The sequence below is a fragment of the Puntigrus tetrazona genome, chromosome 12, assembly GCF_018831695.1.
Source record: "Puntigrus tetrazona isolate hp1 chromosome 12, ASM1883169v1, whole genome shotgun sequence".
Taxonomy (NCBI): domain Eukaryota; kingdom Metazoa; phylum Chordata; class Actinopteri; order Cypriniformes; family Cyprinidae; genus Puntigrus; species Puntigrus tetrazona.
The window spans coordinates 10,397,626-10,419,153 of record NC_056710.1 but is presented as its reverse complement, the minus strand read 5'-3'; the positions used below and the strand labels follow the sequence as shown (position 1 = coordinate 10,419,153).

Genomic DNA, 21,528 nt, shown 5'->3' with positions numbered 1-21,528 from the left:
AAGCTGAGACGAGTATTTTAACATTGAAAAATTACACACTTCAGCTTTAATTAACAAGCTGGGCGGTAGTCAAATGCAAGTCCTGCTCATTGCCTTGGCCTCCTTCGGGAAGATATATCCTTTCTCTGCTTTTTCTCTAGCTGTAATTTAACCAACGGGGGCACGATCATTGATGCCAAGCAACGAGTCCTTGAATGATAATGAAAAGCCATGAAGCAGATGCAGAAATTCTAGTTTACAATGTTGTTTACTCTGTAGGCACCTCAAATGTCATAAACACATGCGCACACATTGATTTTCCTTTCCTTCGATACCAAGTAAAACGATGATGCATGAAATCATTTGTCGGTTTGTTTTCTCGCATACGCCTAAAAAGCTCAACTTTATTCTAACAAAAAGGGAGAAAGAAACAAACAGGCTGCCAACAGTCATGGCCGTCATTCTGCCGTCAACATACGAGTGTTAACTAGACAGTGAGCTAGCAGCGCAAGGGAGCAGGAGATGAGACCGCACTTCACGCTCCTCACCTGTTTCCGTGACTGTAATTACAGTCTAACTATGTTTTTCCTCTCTTTCAGTCATCTCTTGCTTGTTTCTTTCAGCAAACCTCATTCATGCTTCTCCAAGCCAGACACACAGACAAGACTGAGTCTAGGCATCTAGGCAGCTGTCACACATACACTGCAGACGAAGCCAGATGAAACAACATCAAGATCATTGTGCTAAGGGTTTATTTGATTCTTCTCTCAGCCTGTACGCTTGTTGTTTCCTTTTTGTGAAGCGCCATTACCATGGTATGTCTCACAAAATTATGTTAGCGTTGCACAGGAGAGAAGTGATCGCAGAGGCAGATCTCAGAATTGGGCAATTTTCTGGTAAACATGTGCTGAATAAAAGCAGTGATGCTGCTGGTAAATGGAGATGAGTCTGTGTTTGCAGCAGTGTGTTGTATATGTAGGTGCGCATGGGAAAACTACAGTTAGGATAAGACTTCCAAAAAAAATGTAAAGAAAGGGTGAGAGAGATTAGATGTTGTCTGAAATGCATTAGCTGGAGGACAGCTGGTGTTCTGTGTGGTTCTTCTACACAGATTCAGAACACATCACTACTTTTGGAAAAAAGTCCCCTGTTTCGCATAGATCTCACAGTAAGCGTCTAGTCAAATGCCTTCGTCTTTTCCATATAGTCCCATAGCTCATTGGGGATGTGACATAAATGTCAAGACTGTGTTATCTGTGCGAGTGCAGGCACCACTGAGCTCTGGACGGACCCGCCTGTTATCCCTATATTCCCTTCCTTCTTTCTTGTCCCTATCACCCCTCCCTCTTTACTTCCTTGTCCTTTTCTGCATGAAGCTAATTCATAACATTTCTGGATATTCTGATTTCTAATGCTGAGTCAATCTCTCTGTGAAATGACATAATGATGGATGGACACATGGACTTGGTATTATAAATGCCACATCTGTATTCCAAATGGGTCGGCAAGACATGTCAGGTAGTAACAGTGGTGCCCTGCAGTGTGACATGATCCTTCCAGAACTATTTTAAACATTTTTCTACTTCTGTATAATTAGATAATGATGTTTTTATTACTTTTAGTTGAGCGATTGCATTGAATGTTTGATCTCTAAAAATTTGTTACACCACAGGAAATACCATACTGTTTTTTTCTCCATATAATACAGTATACTGCATAATAGGTTCTGTATTTTTATATTTTTTCTACATTTCCTTTATTTGTGTGTTTGTAAAGCTCATTTTTCAGTAGTTATTACTCTAGTTTTCAGTGTCAAGGTTATTAGATGGTTCGGATGATTACTAATGTGAAAACAGATGTCCTGCTTAACATTTTAATGAAACCATAATTTTGATCTACAGAAATTTCTGATGAATAACACTGCATTTATTGAAATGGAAATCTTTTGGAACATAAATGCCAAGTACGGTCACTTTTGATCAATTTGTTTTTGATGTTCTAACTTTGTACAGAAAAATTCAAAAATCCTCTAGACTAAATTATTGATGACACCTGTACTGAAATGTTGAACATTGTTCTTCCTTTGCAGGTGTAAAGAGGGCTACCGTGGACTTCGCTGTGACCAGTTTGTCCCAAAGACAGACTCCATCTTATCAGACCCAAGTACGTATTTTTTTCACTGTATGTTTTCTTCAAAGGAAAATATGAAGGAATCTTTTAATATCATGGAGTACATGGAAAAATGAATGTGGTTTGGATAAACACAAAGTTATTGAGTTATTTCCATTTCTACAAGCATGAACAAAACAAAACCCTTCGCAACAAAATGTTTCATGATACAGCAAACCAAAGATGAGAGAACATAATTTACTTGTTGTTTACTTGCTTTCCAGTCTTAGTTTTAGAAGTTTTCTGTCTCTCTAGCATCAGGTGAGTGTCTTAGCCTCCAGGGCTGAGAGTTCTCTGCCGTTTTCTCAGAACCGGGTATTGCTTAAGTAGTTAATTATACCTCTCGCTCTAAGTGCTGAAATTGCCGTCACCCTACAATGCCACACTCTCATGAAAATCAGAAAGCATTTGCATATGCTATTTTCTCTATGGGAAAGCTGATCTCTCGAACTCTGCAAGAGAAGGATTTTGTTTATCATGACAGATATAGTGCGATATTTTCCCTGCGTTTCATTGTCCTGCTACACAATGTGATTGAAGAGTCTAACTAGGCTCAAAGTGGCTATGAAATGTTATCAAGTGACCATTTTTCAAGAAGAGTACATTTCCCTGCCATTACGAAAGTCCCTGAATGAAAGTAATTGCTTTGCTAATTTTAGGTCGATGCTAAAGTCATTAGCAATTTCTGTGCTAGATGAGTGTCTCTCTACAGGTTAAAAAAAGGACACAAGTAGCCAAAGGGAAGCTCATAGGCACTGTCAAAGAGAGATGTTTGCTTTTTTTCATAGGTTGGTTTCGAGAGATTTGTGAAACCTCACAAAGCTTTGATTCATAAAACCTTCTTCCTGTGACTCAACTTTCCGAGAGCTATTATACCGATATGAAAGGAAGTCAGAGCCATGGAAGGAGAAAGCAGAGAAAAGAGCTGTCCAGCGATCGATGAATCTGCAGCGAGGCTATTTCTCAGAATGGCTTATGAGTATGAATTGTCTAGCTTTTGGGGAGTGATCTTTTACAGTGAGTGAGACAGCAACCTAAACTCCCATTTAGTGCACTTTGAGTTGCTGACCCCACTGAGTGGCTGGAAATGGGATCTTTCTGTAGCCTTTCTGCCAAGGCCCACTTTGTGTCCCTGATGCTTCTCTTTCATATCCGATTTTCTCAATGAGAGCATTCAAATGCCTGCTATCCATCATGCCCTGAGATGGAGCCCTCATCTCTAGCAGTGCCATCATCTTCTTCATGGATACACCTACACAATCCTGCTGGTATTGCCTCCTCCACCCTCTTGTTGACATAGTTTAGCATTAAAGCAATTGTAGGCCAGTGATGTTGCAAATCTGCTAAATGTAGGTGAAGATTTCAGGATCTCTAGTTTTTGTTTTGGGGGTTTTCATATCCATCTATACTACACTGATAAAGATGATCCAGTTAATCCAGATTATGCTTGAATTACAATCCATTCCTGCCATGAAAACAAACACAACAGGCTTTGCAGCGGCCCACATGAGGAGAAATGACAGTGCTCAATATTATGTTTTCAATGTATCTTTATTCCATGCTGTAGAGGCCATTGTTTGTTTTTCCCAATTCCTAGTTTGAGCTCGATGTGTATGGCCCAGTGCATCTTTATTCACTTAACCCACCAAATGAGCCACAAATCACCCCCTGGAGGCGGCTTGGCTTTATCTGCCACCTAGTCTTTTGTCCCCCGAGCTTTTCACAATCTATCTCTGCTCAACACACTAGCGCAAAATCATCTGTCGACTGTCGCTTTTGTCTCCATATCGACTACCACATAAGAGATGCTGCAAAGAGCCTTGCTTATGCTTGGCCCCTGCCTCCTCCCAGCTCCCTGGCATAAGAAAACACTGCGGGTCAGTGTCTGCAAAAACCCCACTGCTTAATATGAGGAATTTTCCCTGCACTGTGTGAGAGGAGGTGTTAGAACAGTAGTTCTATCAGTAAATGAAACCATTTTCTCACCTTCATGTTGTTCTAATGCTGTATGAATTTTTTTCTTTCACAGAACACAGAGGGAGAAAATTAGTTTTTATGCTCTTTTGGGGACTGATGTTTTCGAGCTGTAAAAGCCATGCATAAAAGTATCATTAAAAGTGGTCCATAGTATCATGGACTGTATTTCAATTATTTTTAAAGCCAAATTATAGCTTTTTGCAAAGTAATATAAGTATTCATGAACAAATCATTGTTTAAATTATATCTTTTTCTGATTTGTTTTCAAAAAATGATCTAAATGATTTGTTCACATATTTGATTCTCATGTTCTGACTTAACAATCCAGTTGTAGAGGTTAAAAATCTCACCAGAAGAGACAATTTCATCAGTAGTATTGTCTGACTCTTAAATCTACTCTTTTAGATTAAATCTGTTAAATGATTTGCTTAACAAATCATGAATTTTACAAGTTCTCACTCAGTCTGGTGTAGTGATTAAAAGCTCACAGGAGAGGAAATGTTCAATGTGTTGTTGTTTTTTTTTTTTTGCAAAAAGCTATTGTATGCCTTTAGAAGACATGAAATATAGCGCACTAGTCATATGAACCACTATTATGAACACTTTTTGAAAGTTTTAAATCTTTTATTGCAATTGGACAAACAATAGTGACCAGCAAAGTCTTCAGAAACAATTTTTCGTGAGGAAGTGATAACAGAATATTAATTTTGTGTGGAAGGAGTTTGGTTAGTGAAGCAGTTTTCCAAGCTGTGGATAAACCGGGTTCAGCCGGTGACTCAAGGGAGACGGATTTCATGACTGGCTTGCTCAAGGGACAGCGGCCCTCTCTCATTTAGGTATTTATCTCTCGAGCATTAGGCTATGTAAGTAAGCCGCACAAAGGAGCTTTCGCCATTGCTCCAACTAACGGAAGGATTAAGGATTTGATTCATTTTGTAGTTCTTCCACTCAGTCTCTGAGCGATTGACGTTGATGCACTGCTCTGGATCCCATCTCTCTTCCAAGGCGTAAATGTTCCCAAGGGTGACGGGACAACGGATGGAAGGCTGTGGTTTGGGAGCAGTACATCAGACCTTGCTGCCAGGATTCGAGGAATGCATGCATATCCGTGTTTAATGACTTTGTGTGTGTGGCTCATGACAGCACAGCGATTATGACTGGATGAATGTGGCAGTTATTGTGGGCAATCAGAGGCAGCCGCAGCATGAATGGGCCAAGCTATGCTGGCAGTAGGGATACGACAGAACCGCTGGATCCTCGCCTGGGCCTTTGTCTCACAGAGCCGTGTTGTGTTTTTTAAAAATCTCACCCGATCCTACAAAACACTGCGAATTCAAAAGGCCCAGAGGAGAGACAGTGTGTTAAAATCTCGGGTAGGAGATTACCAACAATTCTGCTTACATTAGCATTTAAAACAACCTTTAAGCGATTCCTCATACTTCATTGTGCCTGCGCTATGGTGCAGCTGCCAGTAAACAAGGGCTCAGTCCTTATTCGCCACGAATTTAAATCATAAGCAGGAATTGGCAAAACTACCGTTCCCTGCATTCTCATTAGGAACTGCTGCACGACCTCTTCGAGAGGGAAAAAAATAGACATTTCGGCTCATTATTTTCCCACAGATCACGCTTTAAATTGCCGCATGAATATATGCAAAAAGGTGTCGTTGAAAAATTGAGGCTACTATGTGGCGATTCATCATTTGACAGAAGGTTTTCTGTCACCGTGTTTGATTTCTGTTTTTCCCCCTCTAAGTATGTCCACTAAAATAATCTTTCTCGGGCAAGCCGCAGTCTATTTAAAAACCTTAGACCACCTCTGTCAGAAAAGCAATTAAGTGTGAGGGTTTCATTTTAATTTAAATGAGATTATATTACAGTGGCGTGAAAAGGGGACTATTCAAATGAAAAGAGCATGAGTGTTCTTCTTTATCAGCACCAGCAGTTCTGAGGCTTCAGTGATAGAGGAGAGAGAGAGGGAGTGTCTGCATTTAGAAAGGCGATTTGCTTGTGCCGTGCTCTGCTGGAGAACACTCCCTTAAGAGGAGGCATATTGGTTGAAGTCTTCGGATGAATTAATAAAAGTTTGCAACCTACAAAAGACAATTATAAGCATCTCCTGGGCATTACAGTTGACAGAGGCATTTCTAAAGACTGCCTTTGACAAAATCCAGCTTCTCTAGGGAGCCTATTTTATCTACAGGCAACTAACAGGCATTTTATGTGCTTTGATTATAAACTGCTTCACCCTCTTCAATATGTTTTTGCTCGTATCTTGGGTAATCAAGAGAAAGCTATTTTTGTTGCCAAGCGATGCCACTATAGAATCTTTTTCTTTCCGAACAATGAGCAGTTTTAGTTGACACAAAACTCGCTTGCTTTTGTGTTCAAGTTATTATCCGGGTGATTTAATATGTCTTTGTTTGTGGAAATCTGTATGATAACATCAGTCTCCTTGTTTCTGTCTTTTTCTCCATCTGTTTAACCACTTTTCTCTTTGTTATTACTCCTGAAGCAGCAGATGAGCTGGGCATTGAGTTTATGGGTAAGGAAATGTATTTTTTTATTATTTCTTTAACCCATCTTATTTTCTACCTCATTAACATGTGCACAGAAGTTCTCTGTACTCTCTCTTATATTATAAAGTTTGTAATTAGTACGCTTTTTCTCTCATGCTCATCCAGGTTGTATTTATTTGATCGGAAATACAGGGAAAAAAAAGTACTGTTTCAATTTGTAATATTGCTTTCCTATATTAATATACTTTTAAATACCAGTTAGTTATTTTTACTGACCCCAAGCTTTTGAATAGTAGTATATATTGTTATTATCAACATTTTATTTATTAAAGAATCCTGGAAAAAATATCACAGGTCCCAAAAATTAAGCAGCACAACTGTTTCCAACATTGATTATAAATCAGCATATAAGAATGATTTCTGAAAGGATAATGTGACACTCAGTACTGGAATTATGATGCTAAAAATTCAGCTTTGTCTAATAGGAATAAATTATATTTTTAATAGACACAGCCTTGATAAGCATACATAACTTCTTTAAAAAACATTAATGACAGTGTATATATAATTTGTCATTTATTTTAAACATTTTCACTGTTCATGATTCATGTAATTTTCAATTTTATAACCACATTTCAATTTAGACTTTAGAAACTAAAATGCATTTGTCACACCGCAGAACCTTTTAAATGGTTAAAAAGTATTTAAGATAGATTTTTCTCTCATAAATTTCTGTACATGTAAACCTAGTATCTTGATGTTCGAAAAACAAACACCCACAGACTTCTCCTCATTCTTGACCAGCATTAATGTATACAAACACACATGATGCTCTCTGTTCCTCACAGAAGCGTAATGTTCTTGAGTTTCCATGGAAACAGAGCAAAAAAATGTATTGTAAAGGCACGGGCAGCATCTGTATGGGCGATGCGGTCTATGCGGCTTGTGTGTGCGTATATGCGTGTCTGCTTGCACTCGTCATGCATGATGCTATGTATGTGTCTGTTAATTACTGCAAAGCCCAGAGGTGTGCACCTTGCTGAGGTGGCATGTTGCATAGCAAGTCTCTGGGGACAGAAATATCACACAGCCCTGGGCTAAATAGATGCCTTTACCCTGACAAACCACAGACTTAAAGCAGTGTCAACAAACAGGAGCCCAAAACTGCTGTGAAAATGGATTTTCCACAGGCTTTCTCCCTTTCTGTACCCGCACACCCTGCCCCGCCGCCCCTCCTCTCTCATGTGCCTGACAACTGAAAGCATTTCTTTAAGTGAACGAGTGAATCCTGTGAAGTTTTCCATTAGTCGTGCTTCACACACTCGCCTCAAGATTTCCTCAAAAACTGTCAGAGAAGGAGAGATAGTTAAAGTGGAACTGATATGCATTTCTGCTTCTCGGAAATGACTGCCTCAGTGATTTTAATCTGGATGGTGAGCGAGTCCAGTTGTGGCCATTACGGAGCGTTTTCATGAAGAGAGAGAGATGAGGGGAGGGGGTGTTGAGTGCACGTGTGCATGAATGGTCAGCTCTGTGCGCTTTGTGGCATGAGAGAGTGTTTCAGTCACGGGTCTGTGTTTGTGAGGGAGTCTAGCCATCTGCTCTCGGAGACCTTCCACCAAACCAGAGCTCAGTGTCCTGCGAGGACTGGTCTTTGGTCCCTGCTGTGTGCCGCTTAGCTGTTCTTGGTTTTCCACAGACACATGATGCCGGACCGTTTTGGATGAGCACAAAGACAGATCCATAGGTTATTTACTGATTCTGGTGTAGTACAAATAGCTTTGAAGAACAAAGTTCAGACATGCATTCCTTTGAACACCTTTACAATCAATTGAACAGCAGGATATGAGTCACAAAGCAAATCTCAGCATCCACGTTCTGACATCTAGTGGAACTCCTCTTAGATAAGTAATAATGATCATTTAGATATTAACTGAGAAAGCTTTATATATTCCAGTTAATAATTATTTGTAACCAGAAAAGCTAAGTTTGATTGAGACAAAATGCTAACAGAAGAATGCTCAATTTCCCTGCATGTTATTTTTTATTTTTAACTTCCTGTCATTCATATTCAAATTTCAGTTCAGTTTAGTAATGCTTGTGTAGTGCTCGTGATGCGGAAAAAACATGGACAGAAGCACTGAATAAAAACTGAATTTGCTGTATGACGCGAAATGTTGCGAATTTGATACAGCAAAAGTAGGACAGTACACTTAAATCAAAACATGATTATAGACCAGTGTCTGTGAATATTATTAGTCACAAAAACACTATTTAAATATGAATGTTCCAGCACATCTCTCTGTATGAATGGCACAGAAACTGTGACAGAAGTATTATTTAATATAATGAAAGTATTACTATTAATAATACAATTATTATTAATACATTATTTTTATAAAAATATTTACCAGAAAAAATGAGGGGAATTTATTTAGCAGAAAAATTCTAATACAGAACAGTATTTCTGGAAAAAAATTAAATTTGTATTTTTTTTCTGAAGTCATTTAATGAGAAATGCTTTTGATTATAAATATTTAAAGAAATCATTGAAATGGAATCCAGAAAATTAATGAATTTTAATCTTTTTTTATTTTTAATAAATTGCTGTTTAACATAGTAAGTTTCATGATTTTAATTAATAAGACATGCTTAAAAATAGAAAAATAAAATATTTCAAAAAATTTAATGGATGTCATAGGACCCTACTGGTGGTCTAATCAACCGGTCATTAGGTCGATTCTTTCTTTAAGCGCATTTCAAGCCTGCCTGACCTCCGACACATATGAATATCTAGCTGACAGCTCCTGCATGTTTCTCTGCTTTCTGTCCCTGGTCATTAAATCAAATGTGATTGTGTGCACATGCTTGCATTCTAGTTAAATGAAAGAACTAGCTGATTAGTTTTAGGACGGTCATCTCTCCAATCATCTTTTAAAATTCATATTCTCTTGCACAGGAATATTTCCATTATTGTGACAGAACTTTTTAAAACCTCTAAGAGCCAATTAGCTACACAGGATTCTTTTTGTTCAATCAAGATTGGCATAATGATGACTGTGAATGAAGTCTGAAGATGAGTGTGTGCTGTCTTGTCTGTCTTTCAGAGAGTGCGAAACCTATCAGAGACAGATATTGTCCATCTTCAGCATAGCCATGGGGATCAGCCTGCTGGGAGTGGCTTTGCATGGCTCTTTACTGCAAAAACAAGTGAGTCCAAATCATCATTGGATGCTGGAATGGCATTGTTTCAACATAATTCTCAGTGTATTTGTTTTTGCTTTGAAGGTATAATATAAATAATAAAATATAAAAAGACAATTAAACATTTACATGTATTTACACTGCAATTTCTATATATAAATAAAACTATGCCTCTTGAAATTCTTAAAAGAAAACATCGTTTAGTAGTTTGGCATAATCTTTTATTATTTCTTAGAGGATAAATATTTTAACAAAACTTCTTCACTGCTTATTAATATTTAAAAAGTTGTTGTCTGTAAAAATCAGTCACGTGTCAAGATCTCATGAAATAATTTAATCGCTTTAACATTTTCGTGACACGGTAAGGTTAGGCTGTAAAATACCATGATGCAACTCCCAAAAATATAATCCTCTGCTTCCACAAACAAGGCTTAAGCCTAAAAATGCAAGTCTGGACTGTTTTAACTGAAATAAACTTGTACAGACTTTCCTAAAATAAGTCAGTTCTGTTGTTTTGTCTCAAGATGCATACCAGCAGTGTTTTTACCTAAAACAAATTTATAAAAGTAAATGAAATGTCCTAACTGTTTTTGATTTGTTTTGCTTTTTTAATTAATAATTTATTATATTTGTTGTAAGAAAAACACAATGTTTTTGAAACCTAAGGAATCGATTTTGAAAGAATTTAGCTTTTTCTCTCTCAATACAGGAAATAAAATGTTGTGGTTTAAAAATATTTGCAGGAGACAAAGAGAGAAGAAATCGAGCCCACCTGACCGAAATTCGCAACTTGAGGGACAGTACTATCAACGCCCGGGCCTCATGTCTAAATCCAGCCCCGACCGAGAGCGCCTCCAGCTTCAGAAGGTGACGACTTCGCTGCTGTTTGTTTATGTCCCAGAGAGCAAATCTGCTTGTGCTGACAATGCACATAATGATCAGCTTGTCCAAAAACTGTGAATACCAAATATATACGTGTACAGTCGGAAATCAAGCCACCAACATGTGCTGTTAACGGATTCAAATCAAGTCCCCTGTGCATAACAGTCACCAGTAATGAATAAATACAATTGGCCAGCAGGCAGTTGGGGGAATGATGCCTCCATGGCTTTACTGCTTTCCACCTGCTCTGAAGATCCTCAAGCTGACAGGAAATAACACTGCATGCAGCTCGGGAGAGTAACACTGCATCTATCTGATGCAACAGTCAAAGGCAAGCAGCCACCTTGATGAAGAACTGGATGAATAGAGTTACATTATCCAAACTGGAAGATCAATCTCTCTCTGCTGCCACTTGGCGGTCTCATTCTCATCCCGTACACAAATGTTGACGCTCACGTTCCCATGTGTGCCATCAGCTCCAATGAGAGTGAGGAACCCAAGCTTAAATTATTCCCAACGGTTTACATTTACATTTCTACTGCAAGTCATCTATATGAAAATGCAGAATAGCGCAGTAAATGACACTGGGTGCAGCATATCAGATGAGTGTCCACTCTTGCTAATCCAAGCATGCACAGCAAACCTTTAATTGGACCGCTTATATAATCGCGTCACCAAAATCTGCTGAGCCAGTAGCAGACGCACTATAAAAGTAATTTAAGAAGAGGCTGAGAGGGAGCTCTTAAATCTTTTGTACAGATTTTGCATGTTTCACCCTCCTTCAAAAGCTTTTTTTACAATTACAGTAGCTGTTCTGGTTCTCTTCTCTGAGTTTTCTCACCCTGCCAAGGCGATGGGAAAGGTGGTCAGAAATCATCAATTTTCTTGTTGGAGAGAAGAACAATGCTAACAGGTCCCCAAAGGAGCAGCAGTGTTAGAAGGACATGCTTTTTCAGCTGTAAGGCCCCAAACTAGTTTAAAGTCAAACTCAATCGTTTTAATGATGTTCCACAAGACAGGCAGGGAGGGAGGAGATTCACTAACTGGAATAACTGCATTATCGACTGTCTTTTCCAGCTCTGGCGACACTGAGAGGGGGCTCGGGATACTTATTGCAGGCTGCTCTCGGTTGTTGTAAGATAAATGGCTTTAATTTTTAAGAGGGGACTGAAAAAAAAATAGTTTAGGAATTCATTAATGTAATCTTGTCTGAGATTAATTCTGACTGAAGTCGAAAGGAAGAATAATCAGAGTGCAGCCTTCGCTTAATCTGCAGTTTAAATGTGAAGTCTAATTAAAATGGCTTTCCTCACTGAGGGGCCTGTATATCACAGACTGAAACATCTCCATACGGCCTCTCTTCAGAGTTCACGATCCTCTCGCTTTATCTTTAGCCTGTGTGTGTGTTCTTACATTTATCTGTTTGTACAAGTGTGAGAAGTGAAATGAGATGCCGTGCAACACTAAGAAAGCATGCATGTTATTTACAGCTGGTTGTGTCCACACCACTTCATGAAATAGCTTGCAACAAGCATGTATGTAATACAGAGGAAGCATCTCTAATTTCTAAACAAGAGTTGTCATTTTGTTAGTGTGTGTTATAACGAGTGGCAATCCAAGCTGCTGAAATTAGATTTTAATGTTTTCGCTGAGTGGTTGTTGCGGTTGTCACTGGAGGAAAGTTGGCAGTGTTCACATGGCTCCCAGATGGCACAGCTCTATCCGCTTCTAGTTAAGTCACGAACAAAATTCAAACAAATGTTTTCCCATTACTATTCAAAAGTGAAAGGAAGTGTGAATATTTTTATTCAGCGAGGGAAGCATTAAATTGATCAAAAGTGACAGTGAAGACATTAATAATGGTACAAAAGATTTATATTTCAAGTCAATTCTTTTCCTTTGAGCTTTCTTTTTTCAGCAAAGAATCTTAAATAAAAGTATGTATCAGGTTTCCACAAAAATATTAAGTAGCTAGCATAACTGTTTTCAACCATAATGATAATAAGAAAAGTTTCTTGAGCACCGGAGTAAATAACACTTAACATGCATTTTAAATTTTGTACATAAATGCAGCTTTAAAAAGAAAAGCGTTTAAAAGCATTCTTTTAAAAGTGTTACAAAAATTGTTCCAGCCCCAGACTTATGAGTGGCTGCAATTTTGATTGTAGCTGAAAAAAGTTAAATAAGGGGGAAAAAATCACTGACCTGCAAAATCATGACCCGACAGTAGCAGATATAGGAATGAAGTTGTCAAATTAAATATCACCACATTTACAAATGTCACAGAATTATTCAGGCGTGTGAACTTGGTTATAAAGACTTAAGATTTCTTCCTCAACCCAGTGATATCTTAACAAACCAGTGTGCTACTAAAATTGTTTTTGAGTACTTGATTCCAGGGACATGTCTAATATTATGCTCACATTTTTGCATATCTAATTAATACCTAATTAATATTCATTAGCAGAGCTGCTACCATTTCACAATTTCAAAACTTTTTTCACACATTAGCACGTGTTTGAAAAAATGACTTGAGTCATACATGCATAGAAATTATAATCATTGAGGTCATACGCTATATAGTTTGGTTTGTCTGCAATATCTTTTATTTCCTGTTCGTCTCTACAGAGCAGAAGAGCCCATGGTTTCTCCTCTCCACAGGCGGCCAGTATCAGTTCTCAGCAGCTCTAAAGTTTCTCTCTTCTACCAAATCCATAATCGCAGTCTCTCCATGGGGCGGCTGCCCAGGTACTTTCCAGAGCTTCATCTATTGTAAAACTTCTGACATTCTATCCCTCTCCAGAAGTGAAAGCAGCGGAAGAAAATTTAATCAGCCTCTCAATATGGCACCATATGTTAACGTCAAAAAATGAACCACTTGAAAGAATTATAATAATTGTAATTGGTAGCAACCATGACAATTTACATTTCCTAATGGTGAAATCAGTTTTTTCACAATAGCTATTTACAATGTATTAATTGAATTAATTATCATCAACTTTAGTTTGAACCTAAGGCTGTTTCATATGAAATATCTACCATCTTTGTCTCCTCACTTAAAAAGCTTTTATCTGTTTCTACAGAAGCTGCTCTTTCTCCTCAAGCCCTGCCCTAAAACACAAGGTAACCAATTATCGAGCTGTCTCAAAGTGGACCCCGCCCATCTCTAGAGCAGGCCATCATCTCTCAGTGGAGGATCTCGAGATTCTCTTCATTCCTATAAACATCTCCAGGAAGTGAGGTGAATGAGGTGATGCCACAGTCCTTGAGAAGGTAAGCAATAAAAAATGCTAAATACATCCAATAAATAAATACAATGATACCAATAATTTGTCTTTTCAGACACTTTTTAATCAAAACTGACAGATTTCAACTTTCAACAATTTTTTTAACCTTTCACTATCACTTTAGCATTTATAAAGAATTATGAAATAACTATTATTTAGTAATTATTTTTAATTATCATCATTTGACATAGTCATTTTTCTGAATTTCAAATGATGGAAATGTGGTGGAAATGACACTTGTTGGATCAGAAAAATGATTCAAGGAAAATTGACTATTCTCTTGTGATGCAAAAAGTTTTGGGTTTATATTTCTCATTTTTACAAAAAAATTAATATCTTTATTAGAATGAGGGTCATCTGACACCTGGTAGGGGAGGGGGCTATGTGCGGGAGACCATAACTGTATAATTATTCACAGTACAGAGCTGGTCTAGAAACAGACCAGAATGAGATTTAAATGGGAGTTGAATGAGATTTCAAGAAACAATATATAGTCAGAGAGTGAAGCTGAATTTCATTGACAGGGGCCATGGCAGAGAATAGTGTCCTTCAGTTAAGTAGGGGTGTATGTGTGCAGTAGCTCTTACTCCTGAATTTCAAGCAATGTTCTCACATTATATGCCAACTTGATCCAGCTTCACAGTGACTTGTAAACTCCACTCTCTGCCAAACTCTCTCTATTTGACCTATTTCCATAATTTACATTCTTAAACAGTGCAGCTTTGAGCTTGGAGACTCATTTAAAGCCTGTGATCAAGCACACGTATCATGCTAACACGCTTAGAAAAGGGGTTTTTTTTCCCAGTGTGTCAATGCCTTGGGGCTCTCTGTGATTTTTATTTTTTTTTTGGTTGGCTGCTGTTGTTTTTTTGTTTTTTTGGTAAAGTCTAAAGGTTAGCTTGAGTTTTTACTTAGTTAATGAAGCTCATGTCTGGAAAGCATAACCAATGGGTTACCACGTACTATAGGGGTCCAGCTATTGTTGTATTGTTCACGATTAATTAAATATATTGATAAGCCGCTCCTCAACCTTCTCAGGCCTGTGTTAGCCAGCCCAGAGAAAAGACAGACTGGGGCTGAACTGACCTATTCTCTAGACTTAGCAGCTTTAAACACCAACGCACCATCCGAACCTCTCTCTTGTTGCCATGGGGACACCTCTCCAGTCTAATGGAGTAAAAAGAAGTGAGGAGAGGGAAAGAGAGAGAGAGATGGAAGCACGTAAGTGCTTGCTTATCTATTCGCTATGACAGCAGGACCCCCCACAGAATGTTGTCAGTTTTATGAAAAAAAAACCCACTGCAAAGGCACATATTTACCTGTCAGAGATGAAATATGGATTGAAACTGGCGTGTGCCATCTGGTGCAGTTATATTTAGATATTGTTTTGATTTGTGCGATCTGCGGATTAACCTGAAGCTAGAATACACTTTTAATACCCATGCATTTGTGTTATAGGGCTCAATTATTTAAGCCTGTTATTTAACAGTCTTTGATGTCAGACAATAACTCAGTGGTTAGATGAACTGGGGTTTCTGAGAACTGATAAAACATAGCATTTTGTGTGTCTGCTTTTTTTTTATTTTACAGAAGCAAGAGAATGATTTGGTGCTCTTCCAAAGCTGTATTTAAATGTCATCATGTCAAGGATTAGATAAAGGGTGATCAACTGGGCCAGATTTGAACCTCAACATTAAAGAAACCACAACATTTCCTATGATTCTAAGTTCATCTGAGCAAACCTAGATAACCAGTTGGGTCAAGCTGCAAGATCTGAAATTACTACTCCACTGCATATTCCCAGCAAAATACCAAAAAAGGTTTTTAGGTTTGTCACTACAAATGTGCTGGATTCGATAAACAGATCTCTCCTGAGATCAAAACCAGAGCTAAATGAAAAAGCGTGGTCTTCATAAACTCATAGGTCCTGGGTGAACAATACACAAGCTTTGCTCGGAATGGCTTAAATCATGAGCTGAAGCGATAAAACAATAATTAGCACAACAAAATTTACTCAATAAAATGATAACAAGGTTTCAGTAAATGTTTCATATAATGTTCAAAAAGATAAAATAATGTCAAAAGAGAAATATTTAAAAGCACTACTCATTTAAACTGTGCTACACAGACTGTTTTTCACTAAATCCACTAGATTGGATCACTAAAAACTCAAAAATCAAGGATATTCATGCAAATTGTATTGTACCATGAGTATAGTGTAATGTAAATGTTATGTTAAATGTTATGTATATTGCATGATTCAATTTTATACCCCCTTCAATTAATCTGGAAGGGAAACTTGATATATATTGAGGGGTTATCATTTTTGTATATCTGCCCAGCCCTACTTAAATCTATAACTGATTCATCAGAAGACTGAGCAGAGCTCAGCTTTACCCATTTATGCTACTCACAGGCTGGCAGCTCCAAGCTGCAGATTATAAATAATTACATTGAGATTCAAGAAATTCCCTACACCTCCAAATAATTTGATCTGTGACTGCTGTGATTGTTTTTTGTTCTTAAATTGTTTTACATCATTCTCAGTGGCCATGCGATTTCTTCATGTGTAAGCAGACAAAAATCAGTGTAATGGATAAATGAGATGTAAAGGCTACTAACTCCTGGGTTTCGCGTCCTCTAGGTGCCAGTCCCTACGGACAGCAATCAACCAAAGCCGTTGTAATCTGAATATGCAAATTATGCCTCCCGCCCATTCCAAGGAAGATGGACTATTTACAGCGTTCGCCTGCACTCGTCTCCGACCAGGAAGCGACCTTTCCTCCCCTTCTTTCCGAGCCACTCCGTACTTCCATTCCATCCCCTCCGTTCAGGGACCTGATTTTGGGGAGGGGGGGAATCAAGCTGCATAACGGGGTAGGGATCTTCCAGCTACAACCTAATCAATCCTGGGACAGAGGCGAGTCAGTGGCAAATTCAGCCCGATCACTTGCCAGCTCCTCTGTGGCGGTGCAGGATCCACAGACACTCACCTGCTCGAGTCTGCACTGATGTCAAGGGCCAAATCAAACACAAAAGCCTTGTTACCTACAGCAGCCCTGGGATTGAGCACAAGCTCCAGGAAGAGCAAAGACTGTCATTTCTGCTGAGCCGTGCTGGGATCAGGGGCGAAAACCACACGTGAGTACACCGCCAGCCGGCTGTCACAAGGCTGCCGGAGGACACGAGGCCCAGCTCTGCTTTGGCGAAGGACAGCAGGATGACGGTTTAGGGACGAAAAAGACTGCCTTTTTCTGACGGGGTTAGAGGTGTAGCCAGCCTCACATATCCCAAAAGCTGATTGGATACACGAAAGGTGCTTTGGAGCTCCACGTCGGTGTGGGGCGGGGCGAGCGTCCCTCTTGTGCAAACACTTACTTTTGGAACAATTTTTACTGCATTGTGAAATACAACTAATGACAATTCGGTTTAAAACTCTGACTTACTGACAACACAATGTAGAATAGATCGAGAGAATGAAGACTTTGGTGGGATGGTTGATCTAAAAGAGTTATTGAGAGGATTTATATGCCACTATTTAACAAAAAGCTTCGATTTAGAAACCAAATAGTGTCTCATCTCAGTGTTGTTTTCTCTACCTTAAGAAGAAAAAAATATAATAGGGATGTCAAAACTATATGTATGTCATATATTCCATGTATATGACATGCCGAGTGATAACAATAAAGATGCAAAACATGGTAATGCAGAAGCTTTTTTTCCAATAACTGCTTTCTATAATCTCAGCCCAGCTCTGTCTTTTTTGTCTGTTTGCTTGAGGTCTTGAGAAAGAAAAGCGGCAGTTTCTGAATAAAATCTGAATGTCACCCTGTCACTTTGATCAGAGAGTATCTGGCCGTAACACGTGCGATCGTGTCGTGCATCTCACACCTTCTGTTTTTAGCAGAGAGCTCGCCGACCGCCGCAGCTAGGTATCCGCCCAACCATGCGCCTGAAACTTGATCCAACAAAAGTGCGTGGAATGGAGAGAGAACACGGCAGAGTAACCGTCTGTCTCCATGGTGGCAACAGAGATCAGTGAGTCGGATGCAGCAGCCTCTCTATCCAACGAGACCATCAGCGGATTTAATCATTTACTTGTTTATCTCCTGTGAAAAGTAGCTCTTGCTAATTAAGCCCCAGACTCATTATTTCGCATCAGCTATTTTGGAAACATACATAAGGGGAGGAAAAAAGTTTTCTTAACTAGCTCCGGCTTTTTTTTCAGGTGAGGGTGGAATTAATCAGCAGAAAAGTTAAGAAGCGCGATGTGTCATTGATGTCTCTCTGCGTCGTGTTTACACACTCAAGCGAGGGCAACACGAGCGAGTCGCCACCAGCACGCTTTATGAATTATCGGGCTAATTTTCTGGCGTGAGTCTCAGCGTGATGTGACATTATAATCCAAATAAGAAAAAAATAAAAAACATAACCGCTGGCAGGCTGCGCATAACAGGTTTCTTCCAACTGGAGCACCACAGAAGCAACATTTGGCAATTTTTTTAATTAATTTGCAGACAAACATATTTGTTTTGCTCTGCGTTATGCACCGTCTCTCCATAGATCTAAGCGTGAGCCATTGGCTGAAAACTCATAGCAGACGGGTTATCCTTTCATTTGTGAGAACATTACATGTATTCATCCACCAGCTTAATATTCAATCTCAAGTCAATCTTTTGCTCCGATGGGAGGAAGCCATGAAAACACTGATGTAATGCACAAAGACTCAGAGTCCTGTGTGTGTGTTAGTTTTTTTGTTTTGTTTTTTTTTTTGTAGAATGCCCTCATCCCATGTGCTGTTATTGCATATGTTTGAGGAGCAGGCCCATTTCTCCTCTATGCTGATATATTAATAAAGGCAGGATATTTCTTGAGAGCAGGCTGCTAACATTAGAGAGAGTACAACTGCACAGCACAACAGGGGTAGACCAACAGATGCTGAAGTGGGAAATGGCGCTTGAGCTGAACCAACACAATCACGTGGAAAATGTAAGCAAGCGCAATGAGAGCAGTGGCGAGATGTGGAAATGTATCTGTCACCTGAAATGAGCAGTAGGACTTCCAAAATTGCTTTTTTTCGCAGGCAATGTACCTTTGTTGAGTTTGGTTGTTTAAAGAATTCAAAATCTCTAGATGGTTCGTGATTGGGCCCGAGAAACTTGTGTGTAATTTTGTGTAATAACTGCAAAAGGAAAACTCTTTTCCATTCAACTCATAGCCCAAACCCAAACTAAAGAGCGTTTTTATGATGGATAACTAGGCTTTTCATTATTCATTAGATAAAGATAATAAATAAATGAGTGCATTCAACGATACGGGTAGATAAACAGATTGCTTATTTTTAATAGCTTTTAGTTTGGCATGTAAAGAACTTCTCATGTTTAATAACAAAACAGCATTTTCTATTACAAATGGGATGCTTAAGCAATATCACACTTTGCAAATCGATGCAATCTATGTGAAATAAAGTCATTTGCTCATCCTACAAAGAAATCTTAAAAGGTCTGAATTTTTTAACACGAAAAATGTGTTACTAAATGAGGACGTTTCACTCATTTAAATATTGCTGCTGGCCATGTTAACCCAGACTCAATTGAGATGTCTTCTATGAAGTTCTTTGTAGCATGTATTAGCACACTGAGGTTCTTTGTGGTATTTGTAGTTTAAGTATACAAGAAGCAGAAGTTCTTTTTGAGCTTGAAGTATGAATACCACAAGTGTAAAAGAAGACTGATACTAATACTAGTAAAGAGTTACTGAAAGCACCTGAATTGATTTCATTTGAATTTTTAACTTAAAAAAATAAAGCTAAATAGACATAAATAGACATAAAACTGTAAAACACTAAAATGACAAACACGTCACTAGTACTAAATTAAAATGATAAAAATAACTACAAATTCTAATGAAGATGTGAATATGTCTAAATAATGAGGTTGATGGCTCCATTAACAACCTGTTAATCACAGCATACAGTCAAACTGTTTACACATCAACGAACCTGACTGGTTACACTCCAAGATTAAAGATTCTCTCTGGGTTACATCAATTAAAGCATATTTGAAATACAATAATTGAAGATTTCTTTTCAATCTGATGTGAGTGTGCACCATTCAGATGCCTCTTTACAAACATTTTTTCTTGATGATGTGTTAAATGTAAAAGTACAAAACTGCCCAGGTTTAATTAGGCAGTTCAAGGTGAAACTATACATCATTAACATTTCAGCACAGAGGCTTAATAATTACAAAGGACATTTCATGCCTAGTAGATGAAAGGTGAATGCATGCCACAATAGACTAACTTTTGAATTCTCCCAAAGTGAGACAGTGCTTTGTGATGTGAATTTGACAATGAGAGGTTGATTACATGCAAAAGGAACTTATGATTAACTACATTGCAGGTGGTGGATTAGTTAAAACATATGTGAACTACTTCTAACAGCATTATGACTCATCCATAAATCCAGTGCCACTGTTTACAAAAAGTGCACTTTTTATTGCAAAGTCATTGTTAAAGGCAACTGACAATCTTTGCACTGTAATAGCAAATGATACTAAGGCACTTGTCACGTGCATTTTGCTCTGCGTCTGAAGCATGACCATATTAAAGTGTCCATAAATGCAGTGAAATTACTTCTATATCCACGGAGTTGATTAAAAATTACTCAGTGAGACTACTAAGAAAGTATACTTGAGTAGATAAAATATTAAAATATTCAAATGTATTTCATAGTAAATAGAACCCATTAAATTGGATTTTTCTATTATGAAATTCCCAGTGAATAGACTGTTTCTCCAATAAACCAGGATTATTAGTGACATGTGACATAAAGCTTAGGCTGTCAGCCTCATAATAGAGATACATATGATTTAAAAATGGCTTGTTAATGCAAGCCTACTCTGGCAACACAGAATTAACAAACAACAGATTAACTAGTACATTAGCACCTATGTGTTTCCTCATTCCAAAGTGATTTTTCTACTTAGTGCCCAGACCTTCATTCCAATCTGGCATGACAGCAGTGAGTGGATAACCTTCGATGATCTCCTAATGCATAAACTTGCAGCTCACCAATACGACAGTCCATAAAACTTTTAGATTCAATTATTAAATGAAGCATGACTTTTGCACTGCATATGTGGTTTGTATATTTATATTTGTTTACGATTTATAATTCTGAGAACACGTAGTTTCTTCATGGTAAAGCTGTTTTTATCGTGTAAAAAGCAGCCATTTGAAAATAAATATAATGAGAACTGTAACTAGGCACCGCTAACCTTCTTCATGCAATAACCACACATTTCCATCTCTAGTGGCACATATGCACATTATCAGAGATCAAAGATAAAGCTATTATAGGTTTTGGCTTTGATACACTCTCCCACTGATGTTGGTGTGCTTTTTTGAACCTCGTGAAAGGTGAATTGATAAGAGCAATGGAATTATGCTATGAGCTTAATTAGAAAGATGGTATCTGTGTTTCTCATGCAAATACCATTACAGGAAACT

The 21,528-nt window shown here is 38.2% G+C and overlaps 1 long non-coding RNA gene across 1 annotated transcript in view; it reads left to right on the top strand.

The window, feature by feature from the left end:
* Positions 1-6,823, top strand: part of LOC122355705 — a 32,445-nt gene extending 25,622 nt beyond the window's left edge. The window contains exons 2-3 of the long non-coding RNA XR_006252238.1: positions 2,069-2,142; positions 6,640-6,823. This is a non-coding gene — a long non-coding RNA (uncharacterized LOC122355705). The remainder of the gene's footprint in view (positions 1-2,068; positions 2,143-6,639) is intronic.
* The last annotated feature ends 14,705 nt before the right edge of the window (positions 6,824-21,528 follow it).